Source organism: Cryptotermes secundus, unplaced genomic scaffold, assembly GCF_002891405.2.
Source record: "Cryptotermes secundus unplaced genomic scaffold, Csec_1.0 scaffold980, whole genome shotgun sequence".
Taxonomy (NCBI): Eukaryota; Metazoa; Arthropoda; class Insecta; order Blattodea; family Kalotermitidae; genus Cryptotermes; species Cryptotermes secundus.
Genome location: NW_019727411.1, coordinates 43,072 through 66,104, shown reverse-complemented (window position 1 = coordinate 66,104; position 23,033 = coordinate 43,072). Strand labels below are relative to the sequence as shown.

At 41.3% G+C, this 23,033-nt stretch overlaps 1 protein-coding gene and 1 pseudogene across 1 annotated transcript in view; both read left to right on the top strand.

Annotated features, from left to right (window-relative positions):
- The window catches only part of LOC111864759 (cytosolic carboxypeptidase 6-like), a gene marked incomplete at its 3' end in the record, with an annotated part of 185,335 nt that overhangs the window by 144,845 nt on the left and 17,457 nt on the right, over positions 1-23,033 (top strand). The gene's annotated exons all lie outside the window — the stretch shown is intronic.
- Positions 14,539-14,622, top strand: LOC111864761 (annotated as a pseudogene).

Sequence of the window (23,033 nt, the reverse complement as noted above, 5' to 3'; positions counted from 1 at the left end):
AAGAAATATGGTGGCCACAACTTCCAGGTTAGCCGAGGCAGTTTCAATTGTCCCGAGTTCTCATCCTGCTAATTAAGAATTGAAAATAAAATTTCTTAGATTTAAAGTTACGATCATCACTGTGTACTTGTTCCATGAGGAAGATATTTGTCCTGAAAGCTTGTTGTCGAAATAGAGTTTTGTTATGCATTGTTAGTGTCGAAACCAGAAGCAAAGTAGTACATGAATCAGAGGCTTGTTACTGGCGCTTTATTCCGGTGGGCAGTTGTGATATCATGTGTTCCCAGGTGGGGTCAGTTGGCTCTGGGCCCGCGAATGTCCTGCTTTTCTCTAAAATCATGTGACGTTAAATTATATTTTCTTTTCAGTGAAACTCTTAGCAAATAACTTCAGTTTAAGTACATGTGCGGTCTGTCGTGCAACACTTATGTTCTCTGTAGGACGACGCATCGATATTAGTGCTTATCTTCAGACCAAAAAAATTTTAAAAGGTGCATCTCTCAAGTACGAAATTCGATCGATTTTCAAACATAGCTCTTTAAATGAAAATGAACTTAAACTGCGGTCTCAGAATCAACTAACGCAAATTAATACACGGCCCCTGATTCAGTTCACGGTAAATTCTGATTTCGCGTTTGTTTGATCGAAATTTCCGCGAGCACAGACAAATAGCAACGCTACTGGAATGAATGTATTTACACCGTATTCTGATGAAGAATTTCAAAGGACTTCAGTGAGGCCCCTTCTGTTGCCATATGCAGAAGCACCTAACTGAAAATCCATAATATTAATACCAACCTTGGTTCAATTCTTCCTCCCACGAAAGACGCAAGGATTGTAGAGATTGATTCTAAATTATTGTGTGGGTTTCATTGGCGTATAATATTCAAAAGCGGAAGGAACAACATAAAACCGTCTAAGAAATGTGAAATTGTAACTCAAAATATTTTATTTGACAACGCTGTACTAGCAGCATTGATGTAGTGGGGAAAATATGACGTCATAATTCAAAATGGTGACTGCTCAAGAGAAAGCGTTGAGCGTGCTTTGGTCTCTGGAAACAGAGTCCGATACCAAAATGCAGTGTCGTTACAGAACTCACTATGGAAGAGAGCCGCCTTCAGAAAATATTATCCGATGTTCATTAAAAAAATTTCAAAATTCTGATAGTGTTCTGCACCGAAAAGGAATGGGAAGACCGAGCACTTCGGAGGAAGTTGTTGATCGAATGCGGGAAGTTTTGACAACTTACGTGCCATAGAAGACGAGCATGTTGAAGTTCAGTATTTCCCAGTATTTATCCTGTAATAAATATAACGTTTTGAGTTAACCATATTCCGTAACCAGCAACAACGAATTGTTTGAGACTGTTGCAATATTTTTCCGATTTCAAAACTATAAGCCGCGAAAATCCAGACAATAATTTAGAATCGCCCTGTGTACTATTATCTCTAAGTCAATCAAATGGGTAACCTCTGAAATCGTGCTGCTGCCGTTCAAATTTGAATTCGTAGATATAAAGTCAGGGGCACGCGGTAGCGTAGTTGTTTGAGGCACTATGCTACAAGCCGGAAGGTCGCGGGTCCAAGTCAAGATAAGATCATATTTTTTTCAGTTGACCTAATCCTTCCAGCCGCACTGGGCCCTGGGGTTTACTCAGCTTCTAACAGAAATGGGAACCACGAATGAATTAAATAATTTTCCTGTTGAGTAAAGCGCGGCCGGTGCGTAAGGCTGACAACCTTACCTCCATCTTTGAGCCGATTGTCTAGATAATGTGGGACCCTCAACGTCTCACAACCCTATGGACCTTCACGGTCTGGTACTTTACTTACTTTTTAGATACAAAGTCAAATGGAATATTATCGGCTTTTGTTATGATAACATGAACACCAATTTTAAGAAGTACTTGGACGAGGAAAATCTAATGTAATTTACAAAACTAAGAGGCCGAATATAAATGGTCATAATTTCAATAGGATGTTTTGAACGCCATCTCAAAACTGTGTAAAGAATATCTGTGATACTTTCCCAATAAAACTTGAAGCTCTGGTATTGAAAATATACAAATATTTGCCCTTCTACACATTTCATGTTAGTGAATTACAGCGTTTCTCTGATACTGAGTACGAAACTGTATTGCAGCCTGGGAGCTCTCGTTTTCTGTCGTTGTTTATGGAAATGGGGGACAATAATCGTAATGAGTGGGAATTTGAAAGCGATTTTGCTTTCTAGTTCTGCGTGACATGTTAAATCATTTTACGAAGGCAATGAAGAGTGCGGTGCGGAGCGGAGCACTGTGTCTGCTAGTGAAGCAGCTAACGAAACAACAACAACAACAACAACAACAACAGGAAAAGGGAGACAGACTTTGCTCATATGTAAAGGCGCGTCCACATTACTCGTGTTCGTGCGACTCGCTATGCTCGCGAGTAATGTGGACGATATGACAAGTCACGAAACAAACAAATTTTTAATTTTTAATTTAGAATCTATAAACTAAAATACGACTACAACCTATACACACTACGAGTAAATATACGGATCCTCACGCGCCGAAGCCTGGCGAGCAACTGAAGAAGTGTGGACGAAGATTTACTGGCACAAGTAGAAGCCAGACGAGTCTCCCGACCTGCACGAGCACGAGTAATTTGGACGCGCCTTTATCTTCTTCTTGTTCTGTGTTTTAACGAAAACGTATCACCATTTTTCGGCTCATAAACTTTCATTCTGTTCACCCATTCACTTTTTTCCCCTATCCGCCCTTTGTTCTTAAATAACTACCGGATATTTTAAAATATTGCCCCCATATTTACAATATAATTCACTCTTTCTAGTTCGGTTATTTGCTTATTTATTATTAGTGTAACATGATTCCCGAAAGCCGTAATAGTAGTCATGTGACGTCCATTGCTAGGTTACGGATCGGGAAACACATTCAACGGGCAACGAATATATAAGGAACAATTGAGTAACTTCCGTTGCTATGCAACGGCACTGGAAACATGCCTTCCCAACAATAGAGAAGCTGTGTTTCCTGCGCGGTCCGTGCATAGTGGTTATAAACAATGGTTCCGAAGCTTGCAGAAGTATTTAAGTAACTAGACTGCGGTTGTAGTGGAAGCTACTAGAAATAGGGCATAATCTGCTGTACAGTGCCTGGATTGACAGAAGCCGTGTATATGTTCTATATACATTTACTAACACGTTTAACATGTAAAATGTAAATATCCCTTACATTGTGACAAATGGCTTAATACTGCAGACAATGACTCTGACGAAAGAAAGACCCATCCTCTCGTCAGAGAGGGCGCCCCATAATAACAAGACCGTAACTATCACACAGTAATACATATCTTGTCATGAGCCCCAGATTGGCCTCGATACTAAGACTGACTGACTGACTGCCCGTCAGTCGCAATGTGACTTTGCTTTAGCAGAAGCAACGTAGAACTGAGTCGAGTCGAGACGACAGCCTATCAGGATATGCGCGTGGGGGCAGAAGAATTGAATTGAGTTGGCAGTTGCAGAATAATTGTAAGAAAGGAATTTGGCGGCGCAAAGACTCCATGTGTGATGTGAAGTGACAGTGAGACTGTTACGAATCCGTTGCCAGGATGCGGCTAGTGAAGAATGAGAACCCTAATGCTTGTATAAAGCTGAATGGTAAATTGTGTAGAAAAGCGATAGTCTGTAATTCCCTCTACTTGCGAGTGCTATCTATAAGGTGTCAATATATTGTGACATGTTGCGCAACGGAGAACCCCTCCCTACCCAGCAGCAACGTGGCAACTCAGGCCACAGTGACGTGGCGGCGTGAGGTTATAGCGTTGCTACGTAACAGGCACACACAGCCACTATATAAGAGAGTTGCGCTGCCTGCGAGTAGAGTTGAAATGTGGCCATTGCCGTGTTCAGTTCCGAGTTAGTTCCGAGCAAGCCTACGTGCGAGTGTGTGATCAACAGTCCTCAAGGCAGCAGCCTATGAGTTGAGTTGCAATATATAAGCCGTCGCGGAAAGAAGAACCGGACGTGTGTGTAATTGTGTAATTGGGAGCGTGTGATACAGTGATACATAGCTCCCCTACTGTAAGCGTGTAGACTACTGAAGACAGAGCGAACTGATTTGCGATTAGGGTTATAAAGAGTGAAACCCCGCAACTGTGTTATAATTAATTGTAGCCGTTACTTGTAGGTTGTTGAGTAAACCAATTAACGATCTCTACGGCGTATTCAGTAACGATACACGTTACAATATCCAATCATCCAATCCAAAATCCGCGTCTTCTTAAGAAGCCGCCGATTATACAGCTACTCAATAACTTCCCAGCAGCTATGTCTTGGTCTTCCTAGTGGTCTCTTTCCTTCTGGCTTTCCCAACAAACTTAATAAATAAGTAAGTGTACAACGGGGGGGGGGGTAGTCCAGCTTCCTCTGCATAGGCCATCAATTTATCAGAATACAAAATTTTCAGTCATGATGTTCTTTTCACAGGGGTGGGTATGTCTTATCGCGACGGACGGTGTGAGACGTTCTCTCCTCTCCTGCTGCTGGGCACAGCTCCCGGAGAAGCAATAATTGGAACGGGAAAATTACTGCCTTCCTGGAGAAAATGTCTCCGCACTTGCTCCCCCGCCCCCCTCTCTCTCGCACCTTCATGACACACTCGCTGAGAATTCAGACCAGTAAAATGGAGAATGTTAGTTCTTCACTTCTTCCGTTGCATTTTCGGCACCAGGGAATTTTAGGGAAAAGAATTTTTGTAATTTTCGTCTTCTTCTTCTTCTTCTACTGAGCCACATTTAATTCTACCTTATACGAATATTATATTAGAGATGTTATCCTGAAATACTCTTATTTCATCCACTCTTAATAATATAACTATTCGCTTTAAAATATTGCTCTATAGTAGTTCGTAAATGATTTATACTTATTAATGAAGGATAAAGAAAATTCACGCCGTACTATAAATTAAAATCATACATTTTCACGCTGGACTATCCATTGCTTTAATTTTCTTCAAGCAAACACCTCACTTTTTTTTTCAACCAGAAAATTAAAATTTTACTTCATTTTATGAGAGAGGAGTCAGTAAACAAACAAACCTACTTTCCATGTATCAGGCTTTCGAAACATTTAACTTCACACCGCTAACCCATAAAATATTATTAGAATAGATAGATTGACAGATAGACTGAGTAAGATATTCCCACTTGATTTTCCGCTGCAGCTACTCATAAGAGTTTCTAGAAACTAAGCAGACGCGATTTTATTTTCATATTTCGCAAACATTTGAAACATTCGCTCTCGTTCCGCTGAGAGAGATAACAGCGAAGATCATAGAACAAGCACGTGCGCCATGTTTGTATAGTACGCTTCCATTAAATTACCTAAACCCACTTGACGCGTAGATCTACAAACGAGAATCGCTCAGAAATGACGTCTCATTGTATAAGGGAACATTTGTCGTCATAGCCAGTCGGCTCATAACGCAGTTGTGTGCGTGTGTTTAACAATGAAAGCTGTCAGATGCTGCCTCATAATCGTTTATTGCTTCAACTCTTCCACACTGAAGATAGAGGCAGTAAATTAGTCCAAAATGTTAGTTTACATTCACCAGACATTCACTGAGGCACGCGGTAGCGTAGATGGTTGGGGCACTATGCTACAAGCCGGAAGGTCGTGGAATCAAGTCCCGATAAGGTCATTGGATTCTTTTCAATTGACCTAATCCTTCCAGCCGCACTATGGCCCTGGGGTTGACTCAGCCTCTAACAGAAATGAGTAACCGGAATATTCTTGGAGGTAAATGGCGGCCGGCGCGTAAAGCTGACAACCTTGCCGCCATCTATGAACCGATTGTCTAGATAATGCAGGAACCTCAACGTCTCACAACGCTATGGGCCTCCACGGCCTGCTACAGGGACAGCTTTACTTCTCACTTTTTTATTACACTGAGTTATATGCAGAGAGGTAGAAGTAATCCTTATAGAGAGATGCAGAAGAGAAATGCATATAGGGTATTGTTGAGAAAGCCAGAAGGAAAAAGACCACTGGGAAGAACAAGGCGTAGGTCGGTGGACAATATTAAAATGGAGCTTAGAGAGATAGGATGGGATGGTATGTAATGGCTTGATCTGACTCAGGGTAGGGACCAGTGGAGGGGTCTTGTGAACACTGTAATAAACCTTCGGGTTCCATAAAATGCTGCGAAATTCTTGAGTACCTGCAGATTTGGTTTCTCAAGAAGGGCTCATCTCCATGAGTAAGTAAGTAAGTAATGACCGCGCCATAGCTCAAGCGGTTAGTCGGTGGCTTCCCACCACGGCGACCTGGGTTCGATCCCGGGTCTGGTCAAGTGGGATTTGTGGTGGACAAAGTGGCACTGGGGCAGGATTTCTCCGAGTACTTCGGTCATTCTAATTTTACTTGGAGAAGAGTACAAGTTATGAAGCTCCTCATTATGGAGTTTTCTCGAACCTCCTGTCACTTCATCTCTCTTCGGTCCAAATATTCTCCTCAACACCCTGTTCTGAAACACCCTCAGTCTATGTTCCTCCCTTAATGTCAGAGACAAAGTTGAACTGTAAATGTACTGATTTAAATTCACGAGAGTATACAATTTCATTATCACTGACGTCATATTATGTTTATGAAGTCACATCTGCCCGCATGTGCCTTTGGTTTAGGCAGAAATAAAGTTTTGGTTATTTTTTGCTTCAAGAGCGACAAGGAGGTCCGTAGGTCAGTTGTAATTTTTTACTCGCAAAAATATTTTTTTTTTTCGGAAATAATAATGATTTAACAAATGAATGTATGCAGACGTCATTCGGCGTGGTTTGTTATGGTCCTCAGGTTCACCGTACTCACGTCAAGCAGAGGTTACGTTTCGGAACAATTAGCTAAACATCAAGTAATTAAATGACTGACTTTATACCGCAGGATATTCAGTGACCGGTCGATGCTATGCTGACCGTGTCTGGTGCTGTGAGGCTGATAGCTTCAGCATTGTAATAAGAGTGGACTTTGTTCAGTGCCGCTTCAAGACCTGTCTTCTCTCTATGTCTCTGCAGCCCTTGTGGACCTTGTTCGCTTTTTCGGTGTCTTATTCTGCACACAGTCGGTAGGACTCCTTGGACGGGGATCAGACCGTCGCAAGGGCGCTACCTAAGAGACATCCATGCTTCGAGTGGGATTTGAAGCCAGGATCCCAGAGTTTGACCGGACGAAGGCGTTCATGCCTTAGACCGCTCGGCCACTGTGATCGGCACCAATGGTGGTCATATTCCCAAAAAATATTTCTCTAAAAGTACATCTTAACTCTACAGTCTCATTGATGTCTCGGTCTACTTAGTGATCCTTTTCCGTGAATTTATTTGCATTTATTTCTCATTTCCTATACTCATTACGGCAAAATTTACTTGTGAGTTTTGAGATTTTCACGGCAATGAATATTACGATAATTTCGGGTATGGTGTCATGTTGTTTGTTTGGTAAGTAGACATGTTTCAGTGGTTCTTCCCCATCTTTTATCCTGAAGATGGAGGCATGAAGTTCCTGGGAACATTAGTACTTACCTAAGAAATTGCGAGACTTCACACCCCAGACAACTGTACTTATAATGTCAGCTTTCTTAAAGTACTTACTCATGGAGCTGAGCCCTTCTTGAGGAGAAGCCAAATCTGCAGCTACTCAAGAATTTCCCAGTATTTTATAGAACCCGAAAAATCATTACCGTGTTCACAAGAGTCCTCCACTGGTTCCACTCCTGAGATAGATCAATTGAATTCATACCATCCCATTCTATCACTGTAAGATCTATTTTAATATGTCTTAAGGTAGCCTCTGTAATAACAGGTTTTTCTTCTTCCGTGAGCAATGATTGTGGAAATGTACATTAGATGTCGCTTCTTATTATGCGGCTAACAGACCCAACGCCATCGGAGACCTCTCAGTTTTCCAGGAATCGTAATATTTCATAGATATTTGGTAAGACCGCCTGGGTGGGGGACTTGTCTTTGCGGTGTGTGCCTACACGGGACAACCCAAACAGAGAAAGACGCAGATAAACACCCATGCCCCAAGCGGAATTCAAATTCACGATCCCAGCTTTTGTTCGGTAGAAAAGCGTACACTCCTTACACCTTGCAGTCATTATAACGGGCGCCATATTTGTCTGCTCGACTTTTATCATCTCTCTCATTAGTTCAGGTGTTCTTATCGCCACCTCAGTATTTCATCTTACCTTCGAGGAAGAGATAATTTATCTTCAATGCGTAACATTGGCGTATCGTTATAATTCCCAAAGTTACAGAAAAAGTGGAGTTAAATTATTCCTACTTCAGTTATTGTTACCTTATGCTGGGCCTACCACGACATCAGTGTCTGTAACTGTGACTGAAGACTCACCAGACAATCGACAAGGGATCTGTCTTGATGGCTGGACGTTGCAATTATCATAAAATATTTTTACATGTACACCCATTGCTAGGCAACGTCTTGGTAATCGAGTTCCCAAGAATAAAAATTCTTTATAAACAGTCTGTTGCTAGGTTACGCAGCAATAGAAGAGGCTGGGTTTTCTATGTCATCCGCGCCAAGTAAGAGTAGAACGGTGTTTTGCAATCCGTTTCTAAGCAACGGTACTGTAAACACGTCTACAATAATGGATTTTTTCCGTTGTGTCTGTGCATAGTGCTTACAAGAGAAGTGAATTCAGATGGAAAGTCAGTTCAGGGCAGTTACGAGTGAATAACAGCGGCAGAAGCACGCGAACAAGCGGGCAAGGAGAGAGCGAACTGGAACCAGGGGTGCAGAAGAGTACAGAATGTGAAGATGTAACATGTGACATGAAGACTTTATGTGTGCTACAGTGCAGTGGTACTGGGAGTGTGTGATTTAGGAGACTTTTATAGTTCCTGTGTTATAAATCCGTGAAGACTAGTGGAGATAGACTGAAGAGATTAGTGTGGAGTGATTGTACATTGTGTAAAGCAGAAACAGTGTAATAATTAATTGTAGTTACGATCGCTAGGCTATTACTTACTTACTTACTTATAGAGATGAGCCCTTCTCAAGGAGAAGCCAAATCTGTAGCTACTCAAAATTTCCCAGCATTTTATGAAACCCGAAGGCTCATTACAGTGTTCACAAGAGCCCTCCACCGGTCCCTATCCTGAGCCAGATGAATACAATCCATACAATCCAATCCTATCTAAGATCCATTTTAATATTGTCCGCCCACCTACGCATTGGTCTTCCCAGTGGTTTCTTTCTTTCAGACTTTTCCACCAATATCCTATATGCATTCCTTTTCTCCCCATTCGTGCTACGTGCCCTGACCACCTCAAAGTTATTAATAAATCAAATTACCAATCCAAACCCGCGTCCCTTTCACTGTGACACGTGACAGTATCATTGCGAACGTCCCTCAATCTACTTTCCTTATTTTGAAAAATGAGAGCGCTCTTATGAGATTACTTTTCTATCCGTTTGCCTGTCCCTCTGTCTGTGTATATGCTGCATTATTTTTTAGTGTTATGAGATCACCTAGCTGTCTGTCTGTATATCCCTCTGGGTGTGTCAGTCTATCTGTCTACCCCTCTAAATGTATATTTTTATTCATAATACTGTATTGAGATTAGTTCTTTTTCTAAGGGGCGCAAATGAGTATGTGTATTTCCCCTTCACCTGAAGACGGAAACAGATTCAGTTTCCGAAACGTTGTGTTTCCTAGTCTCTAGAATACTGGACGATGGACAATTCCCAAAACCCAGTAATCCTGTGTGTTATACACCACCATCAGAATTCTTTAAAATCTACTGAAACTTACTTTTATTTAATGTGCTTTAATGGTCACAGAGCTAAGCTGCGTTGCGATTTATACCTGCTTAATGCTGCTTTCTGGGTTGGCTTTTTCTTCGACCCTCAAAATGGGTGTGACATGTTGCTCCAAAATGTAATTTTTTTTTTATTGCTAGTGGGGTGGGACTAAGTCCATTGTACTGCGGCCACTTCTGGCCTACTGTACCAGCCCCAGATGATAGGTGAGGGTGATTGTGGAGCAATTGGTGGAATGAAGATTGGCAGGGGAAACCGAAGTACTCGGAGAAAACCTGCCCCAGCGCCACTTTGTCCACCACAAATCCCACTTGACCAGACCCGGGATCGAACCCGGGCCGCCGCGGTGGGAAGCCAGCGACTATCTGCTTGAGCTATGGCGCGGCCCAAAATGTCAGTTTACTTTCAACTGACTATCCTCGACTCTACAGTCTTTTGTTGGATCTCGGTCTCTTTCCAGTTTCTTAATTCTATACGCAGTCGGTAGAATTCTTTGGTCCGGGGATCAGCCAGTCGCAGAGCCACAACACAAGCACAGAATACACGTACAGAGACATCCATGCTTTGAGTGGGATTCGATCCCACGATCCCAACGTTCGAGCAGGTGAAGAGAGTTCATTCCTTAGACCGCTCGACTACTGTGACCGGCCTTTCAACTGACTGCACTGGATATCCCAGAAAATGTAACACATCTTGAGTACTGTTGTGACTTCTTCATTTCCTAAAAGAACATAAGAAACTTAATAAGATTCATAAGCTAGAAAGAGTCATCGTACTTAATACGACGCTCCGAAACTGATTTTGAAATTACAATTTATGTTATATTTTTAATGTGATTCTTGCCACTATTAGAAGCTTGAGAATTGAATAATTTATCTTCATTTTAATTACTGCATTCTAGGCGCTCCTGCTTCAGTGTTAATTCGAGAAGTTATTTAATGAAAGTTGCCTCTGTATTTCATGAATGAACGTAGTTTTCTGAACTGCAACTACAGCAACTTAAACTTCTCTCGACTTAACGCGATGTGTTAGGTAATACTGACTTCGCGCTTAGCGACAATTTTCCCATTTTACTTGCTGAAATTTGGAAGAATATCCATAGTTTAATAGGACAATGGCTGTAGTCTATGTGATTTCTTGTAAATACATGCATTCCTTCTCACATGTCAAGTTGTGTGGACTAGAGTCCACTTCCAGAAAGTAACAGTCGCTCATTTGCTCGGAAAATTGCAATCCTTTTACGGACTCCGATGGATGATTCTCGGGACATAAGATTTGAGGTTCTCACAGCGCTGGATATGATGAGTCATATCGTCTGGGGTATAACGCCCGGTAGTCAGCTGGAAGACAACCTAGGTTTCGGAGCAACAAGTCGCCTCCATCTTCATGTTCGAAAAATAAACTAAGCAGGAAAGCAGCGTATAGCAGGTAGCAAACAAAGCTGTGCTTGGATAAACGAGGTAAGTTCCTCCGAAACGTCGTTTGATATTCAGCATTATACGTGGATTTATATTCCAGAGAATCGCCCAGCTTCCCTTCTTATCTTAAACAAAATAAATATATTGTGGCATGTAGAACCGTTGCCGTGCAAAGGCTCGGTAAAGATATTCCCGCGACAGCGAATACGCAGACAGCAATCAGATAACTTCCGTTGCCACGCAACACACTGTAGCAATAGAGGAAGAGGTGTTTTCTGTGTGGTGCGCATATATCCATTGCTGGGTAACGGGTGTTTTCTATGGCTCCGCTTCGAGATTATATAAGTAGGCCAGTCGTAGAACGAGAGTGAGAATGGAGCTTGTCCTAGTGATTTGTGAAGTAGGTAGATTAGTGATAGCGCTATAAGTGATTGTGAATAAGAAAGATTTACAAGAAGGCGTTAATAAATCCAATCACCCGATCCGAAACCAGTTATTATTAGTCACGGAGCCATAAACACATGACATTTTGGTGTCAGAAGTACAGATCGGATTAATCGAATTATTGGATTTAAGATTGCATCGGGACCGCCTCTGTGGTCTAGTGATCACAGTTCCTGCCTACGAATCCAGAGGTCCCGTGTTCGATTCAGGGCGCTACCACTTCTTCTGAGAAGTAGTGGTTCTGGAACGGGGTTCACTCAGCCTCGTGAGGATAATTGAGGAGCTGTTTCAAGGAAATAGCGTCTCCGTTCTAGAAAACCGAGGTTAACGACCTTGAGGATTTGTTGCCCTGACCACGCGACACCCTCTGTGCGCTAAATTTGGCACTAACTGCCCACAAGCGGCGGTCGCTCGGTCGGTATAGTTCGCTTGTGGACTACAGGCTACGGAGTTTCTTTGTTTTTTTTATACATAGGAATAAAATGTTAAGTGTAAATAGATTGTGGTTATATGGGATTGTTCACCTGGCTGAGAATAGAGGTCAGGGCAGGCGCATTATTAAATGGCAGTGCACCTGCGGGTTCAATAAATGGCAGAGAATTTTTTGACTAAGTAAGCGACTCGAAGCTTTTACATAAATACGCAAATCTTATTGCTTTTCTATGACAGGTAATTCTTCGATAACCTCTGCTCCCTTGTTACTTCAACTTTAACGTTCTCTTGTGACACAAAACTTGACATATTTCGTGAAAACTCATACAACGTTTCGGTTTACTTTTACTTAATAAATCACATTTGACGTCACAGTTTCGTTTTCACAACTTTCTCTTTTCTTGTCTCTGACTTTTCCCTTTTCGTGTTTCTGTTTTTAGTGATTTTATTTTAACTGTAAACCAATGTTTAGTCCTAGCAATGAAATACTCCAAAAAACTAACTCGGAGTGATTTATTTACTACAAAATTTTTTCTATGCAACTAATAAACACGGAAAATAATATTTAATAAATTTCTGTAAAGTAGATCAGCAATTCCGAAAGATAAAAGTGATTGTTCAAGAAATTTAGGAGAATCTCTGTAATATAAGGTAACGTTATCCCTAAAAAAACTCCATGGCCTATAGTCCGTAATCGAACTATACTGACCGAGCCACCGCCGATTATCGGTGAAGTTAGTGCCAAATTTAGCCGATAGAGGGTGTCGCGTGGTCAGCGCAACGGTCCCCACGACCGTTAATTTCGGTTTTATAGACCGGAGCCGCTACTTTTCCATTCAGGTAGCTCCTCAATTATCCTCACGAGGCTGAGTGGACCCCGTTCCAGACCCACTGCTTCTCAGAAAATCTGGTAGCCCCTGGAATCANTATTATTATTATTATATAGATTATTATTATTATTATTATTATTATTATTAGTAGTAGTAGTAGTAGTAGTTAAACTGCAAATGGGTTTTTACCCAGTGGCAGTGTTATTGCAATGAGACAGGACACAAAATAACACACCACACTCAAACAAAACACACAACACAAAACTACAGAAACAATAAAGGACACACTACGTACAATGAATACAATGCAAATGCAATTACAACTACAATTAAATAAATTAACATTAATAAAGAAAATAACTACGTAGTACGGAAAAAACTCCGTGGTTTTAGTCCGCAAGCGCACTATACCGACCGAGCGAATTCCGCTTGTCGGCGAAGTTAGTACAAACTTTAGCGTATAGACGGTGTCCGCGTTTTCAGCGCAAAGATTCCCTACGGCCGTTAATTTCGGTTTCATAACATAAAGAAAGCTAACGAGTATTTAGAAATGGCGGCAAAATTAAGATTTTTGTGGAAATATCACTGAACAATATTGCATTCGTGAAGAAATGAAGAGCACCATAAATCTGATTGAGCCCTTGCTACCATTCAGCCCAGAATTTTTTTGTGTTCATATCTGCTATTACTAAACTAAACATTAAAAAAATTCAAACCATAAATTTATCCCTCCCTTGCTGCAAACTCTGTTGCGTATACTGAGCTAAGTACACAGCCTGACATTGCGTGAACTGACTGTCTGAATACGCCGAAAGAAGTACGAGTAGTAGGCGGCTGCATGAGCATGCGCAGTGAGGGACTTTATAACACCTGCCGTTCCCTATGTACGTACATTGTGCTGGTCTGATCAGGGAGGATGAGATGTACTGGGCGCGTGTCTTAAGTGCAAATTATAAGAAATTGCAACTTCAAAATATGAAGGATTTTACCTCTTGGGACGCCCTAGGTATAAGCTGGAGGACAATTGGTTCAGGAACTTGGCCTTAGATTTATCTATGCTCATAGTATATATCTCTCTCATGGAGCTGAGCCCTTCTGGAGGAGCCGCCAATGCTGCAGCTACTCAAGAACTTCCCAACATTTTATGGAACCCGAAGGTTCCTTACCGTGTTCACTGGTCCCTATCCTAAGTCTGATAAATCCAATCCAATCCATCCCATCCCATCCTAAATCTCTTAAGATCCATTTTAATATTTTCCACCTGCCTACGTCTTGATCTTCCCAGTGGTCTCTTTCCTTCTGGGTTTCCCACCAATATTCTATATGCATTCCAATTTTATGTATTTAGTGTTTAATATGTTTTTTATTAAATATAAATTTGCTGTTAGGTTTGAAAGGGTTCTGACGATGGTGTGTAACACACAGAATTACTGGGGTTTTGGACGTTTTCCATCTTCCGGTATGCTAGAGAATAGGAAATACAACGTTTCGGAAACTGGGTCTGTTTCCGTCCTCAGGTGAAAGGGGAGAAGACATCTAATCAGTTGAGCCCCATAGAAAGAGTTATTCAGATTAGCTTCGAGCAGTGGCAATATCGTAACCAATGAGGTTTGTCCGATGTGCGATTATTGCTAGTTGAATAATTTCTAATAATGAGCAAAGAGCAAGGGACAAGGACACGGACACGAGACACGGACAACACAGCAAATAACGAGTCTATTATTGCGTTAGTGTCTGTTGCTGTGGGAAAATGTCTACCCAACAGTTGCGCAGCAACGGCCTTGGTATATTTTCCCATCTCGCTGTCGTTGCTTAGTAACGGCTCCAACATACTACAGTATTGTTTCAGATGCATATACGTGGTGCGTTAGTGTCTGTTGCTGCGGGAACATTTCTACCCAACAGTTGCGCAGCAACGGCCTTGGTATATTCTCCCATCTCGCTGTCGTTGCTTAGTAACGGTTTCAACATACTACAATATTGTTTCAGATGCATATACGTTGAGTCAGACTGCAGTGAATCGTACAGGAATGGGAAGGGTATGAACGCGTATAAGGCCGCCCCATAGCTCAAGCTGTTAGTCGCTGGCTTCCCACCGCGGCGGCCTGGGTTCGATCCCGGGGTCTGGTCAAGTTGGATTTGTGGTGGACAAAGTGGCGCTGAGGCAGGTTTTCTCGGAGTACTTCGCGTTCCCCCGTCAATCTTCATTCCACCAATTGCTCCACAATCACCCTCACCTATCATCTGGGACTGGTACAATAGGCCAGAAGTGGCCGCAGTACAAGGGACTTAGTCCCACCCCACTAGCAATAAAAAGAGAACGCGTATGAAGTCTAAATTAAAGCGAATTGACAGAAACGACCGTACTCCACAATATTGCTTTCCAAGCAGGCTCGAGCAATGAAGCCTCTGGTTTGTGGTCAACAGGGGGCTGGTTCGAATCTCTTTCAGGACATTACAATCCTGACTGAGGTTTCTTATGGTGGTTTCAGTCCCTCCAAAAAGAGTGCCTGGATAAGATCTCAAGGCGACTTCTTTTCCAGTCTTTTCAAAATTATCATTCATTAATTGTTTTTCCATTAGGCGATTTATAGGCTTCGCTGTTTCGTGGTTAAATTAACCATGAATAAATAAAGCATTATTGTGTTTCAAGGTCTGGAGTGTTGTCGTGGAAGTTGAAATTTGTAATTTATAGGTTTACTCGTGTATATAAATCTTGCCATAAGTCATAGTGCTGGTAATTTCTGTGGCACGTTGTTGGTTTCGAAGTTTTCACAGCGGAGGTTATGAAGAGTATTTCTAGGATATGACTCCTTATAGTCCATTGAAAGTAACCCGATGCTTCGGAGGAACTTGTCGCCTCCTTCTTCAGGGTCAAATGATAAACTCAGCAAGAAACGAACATGAAGTAGAGCTTACTTTCTATGCTACCTGTTTCGTTTTTTTTAGCTTAATCTTCGACCATGAAAATGAAACTTCGGTTGACTTTCAACATATCACAATGTTTTATGTTTCAGAAGACAGAACTCTTTGTAACAATTACCTTATTGAAGAGAGTCTCAATGTTAAGACAAGAAATTAGTGTATGGCCTCCACTTAATTCACAAATTGAACATCTTTTTTTACTTCATTTCCTCTTTTGACGAAGCTGGGTCTGCTATAGCTTTCCTTGGGGCTGGAAGGAAAGTCCTACACATATAGTATTTGTGGTTCTCAAAGCGGTGGTTATGAAGAATTCTATCTTTGCGATATAACGCCAAGCGAAATGTTCCTCCGAAACATCTTTTGACGTTCAGCGGCGTACACGGCGTTTTACCCCAGAAGATAAAATTATACTCGTGCATTTACATGGTTATATTTTCTGATGTTAGGTTTATATGGCCCTTGGGAAGTGCTTAAGAACATAAAAATTCCGATATACTGCCATCAGTTACTGGGATAAGATTTTGCACACCTCGATTCATATAATGAGTAAGATTTGCCGTTACATTTTCCTCGACGCTTGCTCATTAAGCATCTTTACTCTTTTCTCCTTTAATAAGGAATTTCCATGCTTTGGAGCACTATTTTGGCTTATATTCATGTTTCAATGTGCCATATCGCTTGCCACACTTCGTTGGAGCCCTACTCCATCTATATGAAAATGATTACTGTAGTAATGCTGGTGCAGTTTGTTATAGTCTATTATTAATATCGAGAATGAGGTTCGGAACAGTCAAATTTGAGATCCCAAGTAAATAGGTTTTATTCCTCCTTCGTGGCCTTTAGTCCATAAGCGAACTATACCGACCGAGCGACCGGCGCTTATCGGCGAAGTTAGTACCAACTTTTGCGGATAGATTGTGTCGCGTGGTCAGCGCAACGGAATCCCACGGCCGTTGATCTCGGTTTTGTAGATCGGAAATTAGTTTCATTAGAATAACGTAATTGTTTATAATAATTATTATATATATATTTGCTATTATAGCACTCTCTGCCTACCAATACTTTTACTTTTATTCTGATAATCTTCTTTGTTACGTGAAAACATAAACACAGTAAAGGAAATTGCCGGATTCCAGTAGCCACTGTACTTATGACTTATTTTCTTGTTTCGTTACTGCCTTGCAGGACGATATTACAGTTTACTAGTAACATATGCTTGGAAATGTACCATTGTTCAAATGTTTGGTAACCATAAGAAATTAATTAAAAGAGACCTGCTTTCATGAATAATTAAGAGCAGAATTAGGTCGGGGAATGTTTGTTACCACTCGCTTCGGAATGTTTTTATCCCTGTCTGCTATGTAAAGAAATAAAGATTACAATACAGAAAGAACGCCGTTTTATGCATGGTTTCGTATATCTGTGAAACCTGCATTTTCACTTTGATAACAGGATAGGTCTGGGGGGTGTTCCAGAAGAGATAATTGAGAACTACAAGATGAAATTGAGAGAGATGATATAATACTTATCTTCGTAAGTTGTGTCAGCGCCAAGCACAGTTACAGTCATTGAGGGAGAATGAAATGGGCAGGGTATGTAGCACGCAAAACACAAAATACCACCTGGAAAACCTAGACATAAAAGGAAGGATACTGTTAAATGACTGTTACGGATGTGGGACATGAGGATGTCCATGATAAGTTTCAGTGGTCGCGAACACGGCAGCAAACCTACGAGCTCTATGAAAAACAGGAATGTCTTACATGGTTGACCCACTAGAAGCCACCCGTGTTTTTAGGGCCCACATATATGCATTTGTAAGAAAAGACACACAGCATAACACAACAACCTCACCCCTCAACAGCCCCTCACTTTCCCGCGTCTGGTCTAGTGAGATTTGTGGTGGACAAAGTGGCGCTGGGGCAGGTTTTCTCCTAGTACTTCGGTTTCCCCTGCCACTCTTCATTCCACCAATTGCCCCACAATCACCCTCACCTATCATCTGGGGCTGGTACAATAGGCCAGAAGTGGCCGCAGTACAAGGGACTTAGTCCCACCCCACTAGAAATAAAAAATGAAACCCTCATGTAGAATACGCATGCGCATAGAGCGGGCCATATATAAATAACCAAACCGACGATAACAGAATCAAACAGTTTCCTCGGCTGTAATTTTAAAACACCTGACGATGAACATATTGGTCGAAACATGTAGTTAAAACCTTTTCAAATATTAAAATTTATGTGATGTGTAAAGCTTTAAAGCTGAACAATTTTAGTAAGTTCTGTAGGAAGACGTTCGGCACATGAGACGGTGGAACCAGTAACTTTTATACTGCGTTGCTTTGGATTATGTTGCCGAAGTTTCGGAGGTGCATGTTTTATCCACCTTCAGTGGCGAAGTTGATGAGTAGTTGTGTTCATATAACAATCTGTTTGAGAAAGTAGAAAAAGAAGGGGGGGGGAATGGGGTTGGCGCTTCGTCTGGGCCAGAAGGCATCAATCCCTACTCTGCCCTTCTTCCTTTAAAAAACGAAGGGTCATACGCGCAGAAATTTACGAACTTACTTCAATCCTGAAGATGGAGGGGGTATACACCTCCGAAATGTCGGTAGCATTGCCCACAGACAGTCGGTGTAGAAACCTAAGAACAGAATTATAATCAATAAAAGCCGTGGAAACCTACAATGAGTGAGTTAGGAATAACTTACGAAAATTCGTATGAAAAGAGACTAAACATAATTTTATATTCCGTACGAAATACTAGTTCATTGCCATTAATTACGTAGTTTCTACTGTGAGAAGCTTTGAAGTTATAGGGCATATGCCAAAATTTTCCATAATGACAATTGTACAGTTGAAAGTAGAGCATTGAATCCTATGTTTATTTGTAGCTTCTCTCAACGTGTAGAACAGCAGCACATTTACAGGAAATTGAGTGTTATAACTTTAATCCCAAATCACATTTTTAAAATAAGAAACTGTATAACATATTGCACAAAGAAAGATCAACTTATTATGACGTTTCGCCCGATTGATAGGCAACGCCTCAGTATACACGTTCCAGTGAACACGCAACAATAGGAACGCTGTTCTCTGTTGACCATGCTACAACGCGTTGCTATGTAACACAAAAACGCGGCGTTTTCTATGGAGCCCGGCCCGAAGCTATATAACGAGAGTTTATGTCACGAGAATGTTCGCAACATCGGACAAGGCGAAGGCAGACACAGAAAGTATAAGAGGCTTAAACTTGGCGGCGATCAGGCATACGACCGCTCAAGTGACTAGGCTACTGTGATAGCGAATACTAGTAAATATACTGCATAATCTGCTCTACCGAGCCTGGATTGACAGAGGCCTTGTATATATTGTACATAGGAATAGGAATTAAGTTTATATTGTAAATATATGTAAATACTGACAATGAACTTACGAACACAGATTATGACTGAAAAATGACAGACCCGACCTCTCATCAGAGAGGGCGCCCCAAATGAACAGGACAGTAACTTTCATATAAAGAAAAAAAAATCTGGTCATGAGCCCCAGTCGGGGCTCGACACCAAGACAGACAGACTGACTGACCGTCCGTCGCAATGTGACTTTGACTTTGACTTGAAAACCAGTACACATAATATTTTTGTACTATCTTGAGCGCCCTCCTGCAGACAGTATTTTAGTGGAGACACAAGTGAATGATAGAGACAAATGTTACTGTTATACCTTTACGAGATGTCAAGATTCTGTTGACTGCAGCACCCCTAGCGGAAAATCATTGCAACTGTAACTGCACTCTTTCGGTTGAAGTTTTAAGTTTTTAATTCAATGTCTGAAAGTTCGGATGTACGTGTTGCTCGACAGAGAGGCATTTTAAATCTCTTTCACAGTCTTCGCTCTAAAATATTGAATAATAGGACGACTGACGAACAATGAATTTGAAATGCTTGGTGGGAAATGTTTATGTATTAGTAGATGCACTCTCCCGGAATTTATGTTAATGTACTGAAAATTTTCAAAGAGAATCTGAGCCGAAATGACCAGTGCTCTTACAGAGAGTCGAACGAGTGTGCCCCAAATACAAGTCCAAAGCGCTACCGCTGTGCTTGTCTGCTCGGTAACGTTCCGTTATGTGCTTCTGTTTACAGTGGGAATAAAGGTAGTAACATTTGAAAGAAAGATAACTTTGGTTAGAACTGTCTACGACTATTTTAAGGCGATGTTTCGGAAGTCCCGTTGAGGTACAGACGAAAACCCCAAAAAAGTCTCGAACACGGCAGTCTGCTCCATGTCAGAAATTACCACCATCTAAAGCATATTTGGCAGAGATCTGCATGTAGGAGGCGTTTCAAAGTTTGGGTCTGCTTTTTATTTATTTTTCATTTATACAGTAATGACGGCGTTTGGGTACACTTTTGGGACGTTTTGAATACTATGCATCCATCCCCCTATTCCTCCACTTACCCATCCATCCTTTCGTTCATCCATTCATCCACTCATTCATCCACCTAGCCATCCATCCGTCCATTCATCCTTCCATCCAAGCATGAATCCACCCACCCATCCTCCATCCCCCAGTCATCCAACCATTTCATGTTACTCCCACTTGGAGCATAGGGCGTCTGTGAAACGCTTTGTTTCACGTCAGTTTCTTAATCTTAGACTGTCGGTAGGACTCCTTGGACGGGGGATCAGCGCGTCACAAGGCCGCTACCTACACACAGAATAAACGTGGATTCACACCCATGCCTCGAGTGGGATTGGAACCCACGAGCCCAGCGTTCGAGCGGGTGAAGACAGTTCATGCCTCAGACTGCGCGACCACTGTGATCTGCTTTTAGAGTACTAGTATTGTTTTATTACGGGAGTGAAATGAGGCCAAGTCTCTTGGTGCTGTGGCCACAACTGGGCTTCTTGTACCAGTCCCGCATGGCTGGAGTCCTAGACTCGTAATCAGAAATCTCTAGGTTTGATCCCAACCACCACCACCATCGGTTTTAAAATTCGAATTAAGAGTGTCAGAATAAAAGAAAGCGGCCTCCGTAGTCTAGAGGTAACGTTCCCACCTCATGACTCGTGGTACGCGGGTTCAAACCCGGCGGAGGTCGTCGAAATTTTAAGGGCGAAAAAATTCAGGGAACAAGTCCTCCGGGAGGGATTTTAAGCCGTGTGTCCCGTATCGTAGCTTTGCGCCACGTAAAAGAACCTCATATCTCCAAAGGAGGTCACTGAACCAAATTCAAGGATGTTTCCCGCCCAACAAGTAGTCTCTAACGCCTCTGATAGATCGGGGAAGCATTATAGATACCGCCAAGCCAGTAGAGGCCGAACTCGCTGGCTAGGCGGGACTGATGGTACGCACCAATATCGGTAGGATATAGAGACTGGTAGAATATCGTAGAGGGAAGCACAATGGACCAATACTGGTCTAAGTGCATGGGGAAACCCACCCTCTCCAATAACTAACTAACTAACTAACTAAGAATACAAGTAGTATCCCGAAGAAGACCTTAGAGCTGTCACTTAAGAAGTAGCTGTGCACTGGACAGTTTTGAGTATTACATAGTATACGTATAAGGCAGAGATGCACATCTCGAGGCCCGTAAGATCAGATGGCACGCGACATGTAAACAAATGAGTTTAAATGCATATATTCAGAATTACTCAGTTCGGACGTTCTTAGATGGATTTGAATGGGTTATTTTTGCTTGCCGAAGGAATCACCGTTTCACGTAATATTGTTATCACAGTTCCTTGTTGTACCAAAGTCACCCAACAACTGTTACGTGGGGAATAAAGCAGCAAAAAATAAATTATCTTACTCATATTTGTCTGCATATGAAAGGTTCTTTCTTCTCTTTGTGAGAGCTCTGACTGTCGGTGCTTCGATTAAAATAAAAAAAAACCTGTTGCAGTAATAGTATTTTGCATTTAGGTAATTACGTTGATGTTGCTGCCCGAAGGAACATTTCAGTTTTCGCAGTTGGCCATCTGCAATTTCGAGTAAAGCTGTTATTATGCGCAGTAAATTGTTCCTGTACTCTGTCATCTTGTTAACATCCTTCATTTTTATTTATTATGAGCTTTAGTATTGAAATGCCTTTCAAGGGAAAAGCCATTACCACATTGAAATACTCAGGTGTGATGCAGTACTAATTAAAAGAAATCCATACTTGACGAAAATAAAATGTTGAAGCTGGCGGTAAGGGACAAAAGAGGAATATTTTGAAGAGCAATGGACATATCAATATTGTTATATTTCAGCATCCCACTGCATTCCTTATTATTAAAGTAAATATCATAATTGCAACAATATTTTTTTTAAATATAAAANAGATGGCATTGTTATGCCGAAACATGTAGTGCGAGGGAGAGAAGGAGTTAAATGAGTGTATGCACTGCAAGACGGATTAAATAAATCATGGACTTAAATCAGTGCAACAGGACGCTAAAATATAACATAAATATAAAAGACATCTAAAATAGAAATATATGTAAAACTGAAGACACTTTAGTAATTTGATGATAACGTTTAGTGTATAAGTTATACTTTTAGTGTCTTAATGGCAATTTATAATATTAACAACATCGTAAAGTATTAAAGTTGCACTTATATTGAGAAACATAATTTAGATTTAAAAAAATATTGTTGCATTATTGACAGATGCTTTAATAATAAGGATATAAATATTGGTTTGTGATGTGAATATCAGCGTCACATGAGTGATACGTGAAAAAAATGTAAAAAATCGTAAAAATAAAACCAATCGATACTTCAAGCATTGAAAATACAACAATATGCAAAGTGTTCCCCAACGTGTTTGGCAAACTTCAGTAGTATGGTCTACAGCTCATTTGAAGCAAAAAAAGAAGTACAAAAATTATATTTCCAATCGATACTTTTATCGAGTTAGGTGCTAACTTAGCGTAACACTGAAAAAGAAAACGTCCCTCCAGTTCACCATTATTATCATTTTAAACATTTCTAACAATTAAGTTTCTAGGTTATTACAAGACAACTTCGAAATGGCCACCATTATGCTGCATGCATGCTGCCAATTATTGGCCATTGCATGCGTCCCAATTCGTTTCTGCTGACAACGGCAGCTCCATATATGGTCAGCACTAACTGGTGCATTGCTTCT